We start from the raw sequence: 12,495 nt of genomic DNA, 5'->3' as shown, positions 1-12,495 counted from the left end.
GATATCTCGCTTTTTTCCCGTCATGTACTGGGCTGTATTCATTGCTGTATTGCGCTCCCTGCCCGGTATTGCGTGTGCCTATAACTAACTCTGTTATAGCCTTGTGTAATCATTCAAAAATATATATCTATTGTATAAATACACAGGTTACAAATTATTTTATTTCTCCCTACATTTTTTTCCTTTTCTATATTTCTATGGTTATCATGTAAGTGCGTTTTTACTTGTGTGCGTATATAACCAGTTTTGAATTGTATTCCCCCCCCTATGTAATGCCCGAAGGGGCCCTTAGGGTAAATAAATGAAATGAAAACACAAATATGTCACTCAGTGCCTCATCGCACATATGTTGCTCGGCTGCTGACCCAAAAGACACGGGTTCGATCCCAGCCATGGTACTTGTGGCAAGGAATTAATCCTTGCACAAGTAAATGTACATACTTCCAGGAGTAAAACCACCACAGACGGCCAAGTAAAGAGAGATGCGTGAGGACCTAGCAGGCTAAGAATACCCAAGTTAACTTAAAGATACATTTCATGATTCTATCTAACTACACAGGCTGATATGCAGAAGTTTTCACAGTATCTATTGAAATAATCTACTGAATTCTGTGCTCTCTCAAAATCAATCACCTCTCAGCACAGTGTCCCAAGAAAAATATCAACAGTTTCGAATGAAAAATCCTCGACCCAAGATGTTAATATCAGCAAAAAAATATAGCACACTAGCAACACACTCACCATTCAGTTTTGCTCAGGAGGAGCACAGCTTTGTTCGCCAGTTTTCTTGCGCATTACCCGTTCAGTTGCATGCCGAAACCATGACATGGCTACCTTTTCGATTTCTTTCAGCGTAGTTTGCTGTGCCTGAGTTGAGGTCTGCTGGTCGGTTAGGCAACCTATATACAAATGAGAGTATATATGTTATGTATTTTTTATAACAAAATATATCTCACCTCTAAAAAGTTTGTAGCCAAACTTTACTGTATTTCCTTAATTTTGAATCAGCAGGCAAAGGGCATGGGCTTGAGTAACAAAGGATGGCATATTTCAACACATCTTATTACCAATTCTATTGCTGGACCATGCCTTCTGTGCAGGCAGTATGAAAATAATCCCAAATGCACACTATGAAAGCTGTAATTCTAGCTTGTTCTAACCTGTGGTAACATTCATGGCACTGCAGCAATGAGCCAATGAACCAGATGACAACAAAAATCCATGTGGCTAGTTGTGAAGTGCGTGAATGTACAGACTGAAAATTTGGCATTTTTGTTTTGAAGCAATATCACTGGTCTTAACGCAATCCTACCAAGACCTACAAATTCAATTATAAAAACTTAATGTAGATATTGATTCTGTGATCTCATTTATATTCTGAGTCTTAAAGGGATACGGACACAGTGTTTTGGGGTGTTCATTTTTCTGCTTTCAATGAGACGTAAAAGCCTATTAATCATGGAAATGAGCTTAAATATCTAATCTACAGTGTGAACAGTTAAACTGTTTTATATGAGTACTTTTGGTCTCTGTCAGGTCATTGCCAGTGCTGGAGTTCATTATGGCATCATGTGATGGCATGGTTAGGACTTACCCCATGTTTTGCTCGTGACTCTGCCAACCAGTCCATATATAGATGATCGATGTCAGCATTGGCTAACAGCTTCTATGTCAATGATTTTTGGCATGTAGAATCAGTGAAATCAGAGAATTTGGAATAGTAAAACCTTTTGTGCCCAGGACACAGATCGATCACTTATTTGAGTTTAAAATTTTAAATCTGTGCTCCTTTTAAGATTTGAAATAGCTGCCTCCAAATAATACTTACTGCACATGATTTTGCATATATTCAGCTCACAGAGCCTGTTCTTCCCTTGGCGCCATACCAGCTGTAGCTAGGCGCCAGTTCAGATGTTAGAATACTTCGCAGAATGCGAGATGTCTTTCCTCTTGCAGTGTCTCCATCTTGCACAGTTATGCGATTTCTCTAGATCAAAACAGAATTAGGTTTGAAATCAGACCAAGAAAATAAAATCAGGATTTCTCAAGTTAACAGTGGGGAACTCTATTACTATAGTCAGTTTTTACCATACTGAAGGCAGCTGGCATGCTGTCCCAAGCAACCACTGACGTCCGTCGGAGACGTCTGAGCTAAAGCCGAACGTCCTTCGCCAAAATTGGACATCCGTCGGACATACATACTGTGACGAAGACGAGGCTGGCAGTGACACGGGACGGAGCGCTCGCGCTAGGCCAGCGGCCATTAAATGACCTCATAGCCATGGTTAACCACGTCTCATTCTTCGGCTGGCCGCCGCGTAACATTTGGTGGAGGTGCTGGGGTCCCTTCATCGCCATCCTGGTCACGGAGCTTCGGCGTCCTGGGCCTGCCGTGTACGTCGGCTGAGAGTACCTGGTCAGCGCCGCACGGCCGTGCCCCAGCCCGCCCGACCTGAACCGACCTCGACGCTCACCCCAGCCCCGTCCCCCGCCCGGACCACACTACACGACGACCCAAGACCCCACTGACCCAAACGTGAAGACACCGTCCCCCTGCCTCTGCCGTTCGGTGCGTCCAGAGACCTCGGCCGTCAGCTCCTGGCACCCTACGGCCCGGATGCTTCGTTGACCGGGACTCATTCTCTCATCTTTCTCATCGTGGCGGCCAGCACTGCACCATCTTCTACATATTGTTCGATCCTTCACTCAAGACCATCGCCATTTCGCCGTCTGTTCGTCACCGATCGGGACGATCGCTCGGAGGCCCCGGGTAGTGTGACGAAGACGAGGCTGGCAGTGGCGCGGGACGGAGCGCTCGCGCTAGGCCAGCGGCCATTAAATCACCTCATAGCCATGGTTCACCACGTCTCATTCTTCGGCTGGCCGCCGCGTAACAATACGACATCTGGTTTCGGACATACGTATCTGTATGTTCATCGGATGTACAGACTATGTCCACTTTTGTATATCCACATGAGAGACAAGATGTACATCCGATGTATGTACCGACAAGTATGTTTCCAGGACTTATGTATGGGTGTAATTATTGCTGACAAAATTCTCAGTTTCCACATGTACAGAGCTGATCACACTTGTCTTGAGTGCTCAAGCTGTGTCCTGGAGATACATAAAACCTTGCCGCAACTTGCTTTATAATTCTGCTTCATTTCCCAGAGCATTACTCGAGCACCTGAGATAAATATGATTGGGCCTGTCACCATGGGCAAAAGCTTGCACGCTGGGGTCTTGCAGAAAAGAATTTGGTCCTGTGTTTGCTCTCTAATCATTGGGTGGTATTCTTCCTGTGGAGGATGCACATTCTTTTTGCACTTCAATGCCTTGCCCAGCCACACTAAAAAATATTTTTCCGCGAAATCACATCACACAAATTGTTATTCATGACTACTGTTTGCAGCTGTTTTACCAGGGAAAGATTCCCAATTTTTTCTTTTTTTTATGGGGGGGGGCAGTGGGTAATTGACATAGGCTATCGCATACACCTTTAGAAAATTATATAAAACTCATTCAAAGGGCAGCTCTGTTCCTGAGAACTTGTGCATCAGCTGCAGAAAAGATGTTTCTGGACTGGGGTAATTCAACAGTCTGATCAACAATGGCAGACGAAAGCATATATAAGGTGTGCGTAACTAATTTGTTTTAAAGAGCATTACATTAACAAAATTGTGTGGAGATTTCTACTTTTTCTTAAAACGTGCCATCAAAACCAGGATTTCAAGCAAATGTCATGTGGTTTCATCTCATGCATGCAGTTGGCCTGGGCTGTGAACTGACACATGTTATTGCATATGTGCCAGGATGCTCACCATTCAACTGCTGTATTCATGACAAATTCAGCAGGAAATACAGAAGAAATCAATTTATTTAGTTTATTTATTGCATGTAGCAATTTACAGTGCTCCCTTGCCGCAGCGTTCCTTTGCCCTCCGTAACCATTCACCAATTTGTAGGTCCACGTCCTCATGGGTGGCACTGGAATGTGACCTTGTCCTTTTCACAGCACCTAAGAGCATAACAGCATACAAAAATGTATGTGAGAACTTCTTGACACTGTCTTTACACATCGGCTTTGCACAGTCAAACCTGAAAGAATAGCAACATTCAAAAATGTATACGTGCCAAAAATGACCTTCCGCAGTCTAAGGTCACGGAAGACCTCCTTCCCCTTTCTTCCATGCATACTGAATTGCGCTGCGGTGTGGTCATCCATGATGTGGGCAAGCATTGAGCTCACGGTGGCCTTGATGGTGCGTGCACCATATGAACTTAGTTCAACAACCTGGAAAGAGAAATGATTTGGAGGTCAGTTCATTGTGATGAAATGATACCAAATTAAGCTGCTTGAAATCAGCAGCTACGGAAAACAAGACAAAATAGAAAACAGAACAAGAATTTGAATGCTTATCACCTAAAAGGTTGGACAATATGCAGTCTTTGTGGCTACACTTGCACTCTAGAATGCTGCACAGCTACAGTTAAAGTCAACAGCCCGAACATATAACTGCGTAATGTAGGCTGGCACTTACCAAGGCTTCACTCATCTCATCAGTGAGCTGAGTGTCAAAAGCCTGCACAGCCACTGCTGAACCAAGTGGGCTCTCCAGGACTGGCTCCATGTTTTCCGCCATGTAGTCTGACTTCCTCCTCACCAGTAGAGTTCCGATGCAATCCAAGATTTCGGATTGAGTGTGCCTTAAAATGTTTAACGAATTTAGGTCCCGGCGCTGAAAATCTGCAAGAAAAATAATGTCACAAGCTTTGATAATTTACTGCAAGCAAAGCGGAACTCACCAGCACTGATGTGCACCTGAAAGTAAACACAATGAATCAATTTGAATGCTCTGGGAGCTCAAAGCACATTTCTGACAACAAAAATTTCTTACAACCACTTTTTTCCAGTGAAGGCTGAGTGCCCAGAAGTGCTGAAACAAAAAATAAATGCACTATAAGCATACTTTACAGTTAGAGTCTGGTGGCATTATGCTGGAAAACAATTATCTAAAGACCCAGGAGTGCTTACCCTGACTATCCAAAGAGCTCACGTGGGCTCCACTTTGCTCCATACAGGCAACATCACTTGTGCCTTAAGAAATATACAACATAAACAATTAATACATGAGATATGAAAGCAATTTGACAAGCACAGAAGAAGAGCAATCGTGTAGAGAGAACGCAAAAGGAGGACATGCTGTTTCCATATGCTTTACATTTAAAGCACCCTCTGAAAGAACAGTATGAGAACAAAACTTACAACGTAGTGTAGGAAGCAGTGACAGAAAAGATGACAAAAACAGCCATGCAAAGCTTGTTTCCAAGCTAACTGCCAAGGCCTGACCACTTTGGAGACTTGACACACATAGCACTAGGTATGCTTTGCATTAAGGTTAAAACATTTATCAAAATAATACAATGAAGAAGTGGCTTCCACACTTACTTGTCATCGCTGCCAGACCCTGCACCGTTTGACCGCAAGCTACAGTGGAGCATTTTAAAATATTGATACTCATACTGCACAACATAAACAATAACTTGAATGCAATTGCTTAAGAAGAGCATATACCTTCTGTGGATGCAACATGAGAGGAGGTTGCTAAAGGCCTACTCGGTTGAGTCTTTTGTCTTATTTGACTGTGAGCTGTGGAGGAAAAGAATTTGAGAAACATGATGACCAGCACTCTACCAAGTCAGTGCAAAAAGGACAAAACTGACCACCTTAAAATCTGTCATTTTTTAATGCAGGAACTAAAGCATATAACAATACACAGCACAAAAAAGTAATTGACCAGAACACATGTATCTTAGAAGTCTAAGTAACGCAGAGTCCGGTTTCTGAAGCTGTGGTTGGCACCAGAGGCTTCCCTATTATGATATTCAGAGAACGCTGAAACCAATCGTCGTATAACTTTTCAACGCACTTTATCTGCATGCATGAAGGTGTTGTAAGATTACAAAGAAACGAAGCCGCCGACACGAATGGTATGTTCACAAACACGTGTGAATCCCACGCGTTATGAAAGCACGACAATGAAAAAAAAAACGTTACGTCTGTTCAGTTTGTTTGACAGAAGAGCTGGCGCTTCTGGAAAATCGTTGGAGTCGGAGTCCGAAGAGCTCCACCAGGTAGGCCGCATTCTTTTCCTCTTTTGACTACTGCCTTCGTCGTCGGATAAATCAGATGTAAACCGGGCCCAGTCTAGCATCTTTCGGCCCTCATCATATAAGCCTAGCAAAAAAGAAATACATGTAAACGTTCAGCGCTCTTATTTAAAAGTTGCATCGATTCTTACGGAATGTCCGCTTTATCGTCGCTCTGTATTCGACGTAATTTTGAGGCCATGAGCACGTGGAGCCATTCATCCACGTTAATGGGATGAGCTCCACTTCACGCGTTTCGTTAAATGCTACAATCGCGTACATGTGAAAAAAACAAAAAAAAAACGGCTTGTGTAAGCGGAAATTCAACACTCCAAAACTCAAAAGCAACAGCCAGGATGCAAGCAATTACCTTCAGATGCGACCTGCTGCTTGAAGGAGATTGCGATGGACTGCTATCGCTTTGTATTTGCGTCCTATCCACTTCGCAACACGTGCAGCATCTGTCAGCACACTCAGCAGCTCCGTGGTTGAACATTTCACGTGATTATGACAATGGCCAAACAAACGTAGTCACGTCTTACCTACAGCGCCAACGGCTCCAGCTGCAATAGCGCTAAGATCGACATTAATGTCTCTAGAAGTGCAACTCTTTAAATAATTTTTTGTCGTTATTTTTGCCCATAAAGTTTACATTACTAAAACTGAAGTGGTACATTTGTTGCCGTTATCGGCGCAGTGCCATCGCAAGCCAAGCTCGTTCCATAGTCAAGTCAAAATAGGCTTATGGCGGGGCGGCGCAGTGCCCAGTCTGATAAGTTCGGCTGTCATTGAGCATCTTGAACAGCTTCCGACCAGCCCGAAACTTCACGTCATTCAACACTCAGCACCAGTTCGCAGGTCAGCTTTTCTTTTCGTTTTGGGGAAAGCGCGCCACATTGGTTGGAAAACAGGTCTGACTAGACATTCGGAGCGTGTCGGCGTTTTTTTAGTCTTTATTTTGTGTGTGCTTTCATTTTTTTCGCGACCAGTCTGCCACATTTTTCTTTAAATTGAGTTCCCAACTAGCCCTATTGACGTTTCGGAGCCTTTTGGTAACGCCCATGCCCTTAAATCACAGGTCATCATGCCGTACAAGGAAAAGTTGCATATACGAGGTGTGTTAGAAAAGTATCCGACTTTATTTTTTTTTCGAATACCTGATGGATATGAAGCAAGCGCGCTTGTATACGGCCGACCTTGAACCTTCGTGCGCATGCACGAATTTTTTTCTGCCTGCCTATAGCGTCAGTCGCTGGGACGCAGCGTTTGAGTGAGGCAGTGCGCAATGCTCTCGTCGGTTTTTTATTCCAAGGAAAATGGCGAAGTGACAGGAGCAGTGCTACTGCATCAAATTTTGCCATAAACTGGGCGACATCTAACTGGAAACCATTCGGAATATTCAGACGGCTTTCGGTGACGATGCTATGAGCAGCACACAGATTAACCAGTGGTTCAATTGGTTTAAAGATGACCGCACATCGGTGGAGAGCGAGCCACGCTCCGATTGGCCATCAACATGCCGAAATGACCGGGTCATTGCCGAAGTGAACACTGTCGTGTGACTATCCGAGAAATTACAGAAGAGGTGGACATGAGCAATCTTTCTGCACATTCCGTTATCACCGAAGATTTTACTATGGAGAGAGTTGCGGCAAAATTCGTGCCGAAGCTGCTCACGGTGGAGCAAAAGCAGCTTCGTGTTGAAGTCTCACAGGACATGCTGGATTCCACAAACAGTGACCCCGACTTCATCAACACCATAATCACTGGTGACGACTTTTGGGTGTACGGGTACTACCCGGAAACCAAATCCCAGTCGTCACAGTGGAAGCATTCCACGTCACGAAGCCCAAATAAGGCCCGCAAAGTGCGCAGCAATGTGAAAGTGATGCTGACTGCTTTCTTTGACTCCCTCTGTGCGGCACACCACGAGTACGCACCGCACAGGGTCAAACAATGACCAAAGATTACCACAGGGATGTCCTCCGTCGCCTACGTGATGCTGTGCGGTGCAAGAAACCGGAGTTGAGGTCAACAGGAAAGCGGCGCATCCATCACGATAATGCTCCTGCACATTCCTCGCACTTAATTCAGACTTTTTTTTTTGGCGAAAAACCAGACTCCTGTAGTTCAACAGCCTCCTTACTCTCCTGATATGTCCCCCTGCAACTTCTGGCTGTTTCCCAAAATCAAGAGGCCATTGAAAGCAGCGCGATTTCAGACAAGAGAGGACATTATGGCTACAATAACAGCTGAGCTTCCGAAAGGGGCCATTCCGAAAGGGGCCTTTTCAGAATACTTCCAACAATGGTAGCACCACTGGGAGAAGTGTGTGGAGCCCCAAGTAGACTACTTTGAAGGTGACTAGGTTTGCAACGCTCCAGTTATGCGTTTTTTTTCTTCGGCCAAAGGTCGGACACTTTTCCAACAGACCTCGTACGCAAGAAGGCTTAGAAGTTGACAAGGGCGACCATTGAAATCATTGGGCGACCGTGCCGTAGCAGGGCAGAGGAGCAGGAAATGTTGGATCCAGCTCAGCATGATCTGGATTCTTCCGATCACAGGGACAGTGCCTCTAATTTTGACAGCTTTGAGCCATGAACAGCTGAACCCATTGAACGCACAGCTGAAGCCATTGAACCATTTTGAGCCATGAACAGCTGCATCTAATAGACTCTCGGGAGGCGTCGCAATCATCATCCAAAGCGGCGTCCCGGCTCAAGAAATCAAACTGAAAACAAAACTTGAGGCGGTTGCGGTTAGCGTCATCAGCTACAAAACCATAACAATATGTTCTGTGTATCTTCCCCCACACATCACATTAACATGCCAAGATCTAGAAAGCCTGATCGATGAACTGCCGGAGCCATTTCTGGTAGTTGGCGATGTTAACGCTCACTCTCCATTTTGGGGAAACGAACGCTGTGACTCTAGAGGCCAAACAATCGAAGATTGTATACTTTCGAATAATATCTGTCTTTTAAATACGGGAAAATGCTGTCCAAGCTCAGCAAAAATGAGCTCTCTCGATTTAGCTTTCGCATCACCATTACTTTTTAACGATTTTAAATGGGATGTTTTAAATGACCCCAGGGGCAGCGATCACTTACCTACCGTCATCAGGCTCTCATCGTCCACTCCAATCATCCCCACAAGGCCACGGCGCTGGAAAATTCAGCTCGCCGACTGGTCACTTTTTACAAAAAGTGCCACTCTGGAAAAGGAATTTTGTGACGACCTTAGCACAGATGAAATTAATGAGAAGTTTACTGAATGCATAATATCGGCCGCAACACTCGCTATACCACAAACAACAGGACTTGCACAAAAGAAACACAAAGTGTGGCGGGAAATCCGCCCCCTCGAACCTTACTGCCAGCTCCCTCCGAAGACGGATGGAACCAACTCCTCAGAAGGCCAGACAAGAGCATCCAACTGGCACTCATTTCGTGGGCCCAGGAAGTCGCCCCCACCTGGGGGCCACACCAAGCCCACCTGCCCTAAATCCCGCCAATCTATGGGAATAAAGTTGTTTGTCTCTCTTTCACTTGCCGCATGTGCCATCCGTGTTTCCCGCCGCTGGAACCTTGCTGAATACGTAAAAAAAATACACTCGTTACGCAACCAACATGCAGTAGGAACGTCAATAATTACCTGAAAATTTGGTGCAAAAAATGGAAAACTGCTAATACACGCCTCAAACCACCAAGCTAAGCAAATATATAACTTGCATTGTTTCAGTGGTTTCAGTAGTGTGATGACGATGGTAGTGCCATTGAGCTAATGAGCAAAGAGCATTTTATGCAACATGCACCTAAGACAAAAATAAAACTGTGATCCTAAATAAAACAAAAAATAACTGCAAAAAAGAATGTGTGTTATTAATTTTTATGATCACTGCTCTAAGAGCACGAACAGGTGACCAGTTGTTTTTGCTGTGGTGTCACTGTCGTCGTCAGTGGCTGTTATGGTCGGAAGGCGGGAATACAATTGGCGTCGAGGTGGTTATGTTGAGCTTGAAGGAGAAGATTGCGTAAGCACACCCTCGATAGCTATAACAAAACGGGAATTAGGCTATTTGAGCCAGGTTCAGTTAAGCTTTGCACTGCTGGGACATATGAGTGTGGCGCTTTTATGATGCAGTGCTATGCTCCTCAGCACTATAGCCAAGGCTGAAGACAACAGAATTCGCGATCAAACTTTTTTGCAAGAAAAAAAATCCGACCCAATATATGTTGTGAACATCCAGTTACTGACATTTGACAGTGGAAATTCGAATAGATGTCGTGAGGATATCCGCAAACGATATTAGTCATTATGATCATTTGTGGACATCCTCTGAATATCGGTGGTTATCTGGGCAGTATAACCGCGTCACATTTCGTGGAGGCGGGACCGCTGTTTTTGTACACCAGCAAATCCGTCCGCCAGCCGTCTGCGGAACGGCAGAGATTGCGTCCACTTCGGTGTCTCAAAAATGGAGGTGGCTGTCTTTACACGTCTCTTGTTTGCGCTGCTCAGCGATGAATGTAATCGGCGGTTGCGGCGGCCGCGCGTACGTGAGAATCCCCCTGATATGCCTGATGCTTTCCAGCGGCATTCCAGGATGTCGTCGGAATTGGTACACTTGCTCTGAACTGGGATAGTTCAACTCGGGCCGAAGAGGTCAAGCGCGCTCATAACAGAGTGGAATTCACTATGCGCGCCGGGGTTCAGTGAGTTGCACTACTTTCTTTGGCCTTCCCTCAGGCCACCATGCCAGGAGAAGGCTCGCACAAAGGCCGAGTTCTTGGAGCGCGGTGGCGTTCCGTGCGCCGTCGGCTGCGTCGATGATAGCAATCAGGGTACCCAACAGTCTCGAACGGGAGAGACTCGGGCCTTCATGACAAGGAAAAGGTATTGCGCCCTGAATGCAATGGTGGTGATTGCGTTGTTTACATTCATACTCATCCGTTCGAAAGTGAACCTAGTTGTGCTGGCAGTGACAAAGGAACTCCGAGGCAGAAACAAAAAAATACCATATTTGGCAAATGGCGCAGAATAAAATAGCTTCTTCACGAAGTGTATGAGAGTTGGAAAACTAACCGGCTGTTTCTGGGCCGCCAAACACGAGCATTTTGGTCTCATTTGGTTGTGACACTGCACTCGTCTGTAAAAACAACCTTCTTCCAATCGTGAGCTGTCTAAGACTCGTGCTGTGTGGCAACGTCAAGCGCTTCGTTTTGTTGCACACAAGCAGCACTGGTTTCTGTACTGCAAATCTGCTTTTCAGGCCTGCATCATGATGGCGCCGCTTGATGTTTTTTTTTTAAACGTGAAGACCAACCGCTTTCCGGATCTTTTCGACCAATGAACCAGGATTCTCAGCTGCGACAGCGACGATGTGATGGTCTTCTTCGCTACTTGTTGCCCTAGAACGCGGCTTGCGAGGTGCACCCTTGATTCGGTTTTTCTTGAAGGCTTGTCTGATCCGGTCCACAGTTTTTAGTGAGCGTGACAACTGTGAAATCACACGTTGCGGGTATCCTCGCAGGCATACGATCTTCGATCTTTTGCTCTCTGGTACTCTAGCCATCTCCAACTGACTGCTGTCAGACAAGGGAAACAGTCGGGAACCGAACAGCGTTTTATCACGGCCGTCTGCTCCCTCGGAAATATGAAATGCCACATCATTCCTTTTGCGTCTTAAATGTGCCCTTGACCTCCCCATCACTACTTCAAACAGCCGGCTTATGGCCCTTCGGGTGGTGAATACTTTCCGGGAGCTTCGGGAGGTGCACCTTACAAACCAGTACACGCGCTTGTTGCAAACGGAGTCGGGTCGCCGCATTCTTGCTCGACTCCATATCCAACACACCCCTCCAATGGAAGACAGGTTTCGTATCCCGGAACTGTGGAGACGCGCCCTCCATGTGCGACCTCTTCCAGCCAACATGTCCCACGACGACCATAATGGTCAGCGCCTGGCACGAGCGGAAGTCTTAGTCCGACATTATCGCAACAGAACACGTGTATACTACGTGGACGCCTCCGGCCCTCACCACGAAAGATGGTACACGGTCGCGATAGTTCACAACAGCAACACAGTTAACGGCCTCACCTTCAGAGCCCGCTATGCAACACAAGCAGAAGAGGTCGCGATTGCTCTCGCGGCCTCACGTTCCGATTCAAAATACATTCGGAACATCGAACAAGGCTGCACTCCCTTCCTAGCCTATCGAATCTACCAAAATTGCATACGGGATACTGACACCGCACACCGTTACCTTATATGGGCCCCTGCTCATCATGGTTTGGCAGGAAACGAGGCAGCAGACGCAGCCGCCCGCACGCTCTCTCATC

The sequence above is a fragment of the Amblyomma mixtum genome, chromosome 8, assembly GCF_055824585.1.
Source record: "Amblyomma mixtum isolate Tamu chromosome 8, ASM5582458v1, whole genome shotgun sequence".
Classification (NCBI taxonomy): domain Eukaryota; kingdom Metazoa; phylum Arthropoda; class Arachnida; order Ixodida; family Ixodidae; genus Amblyomma; species Amblyomma mixtum.
This window is presented reverse-complemented; position numbering follows the sequence as displayed.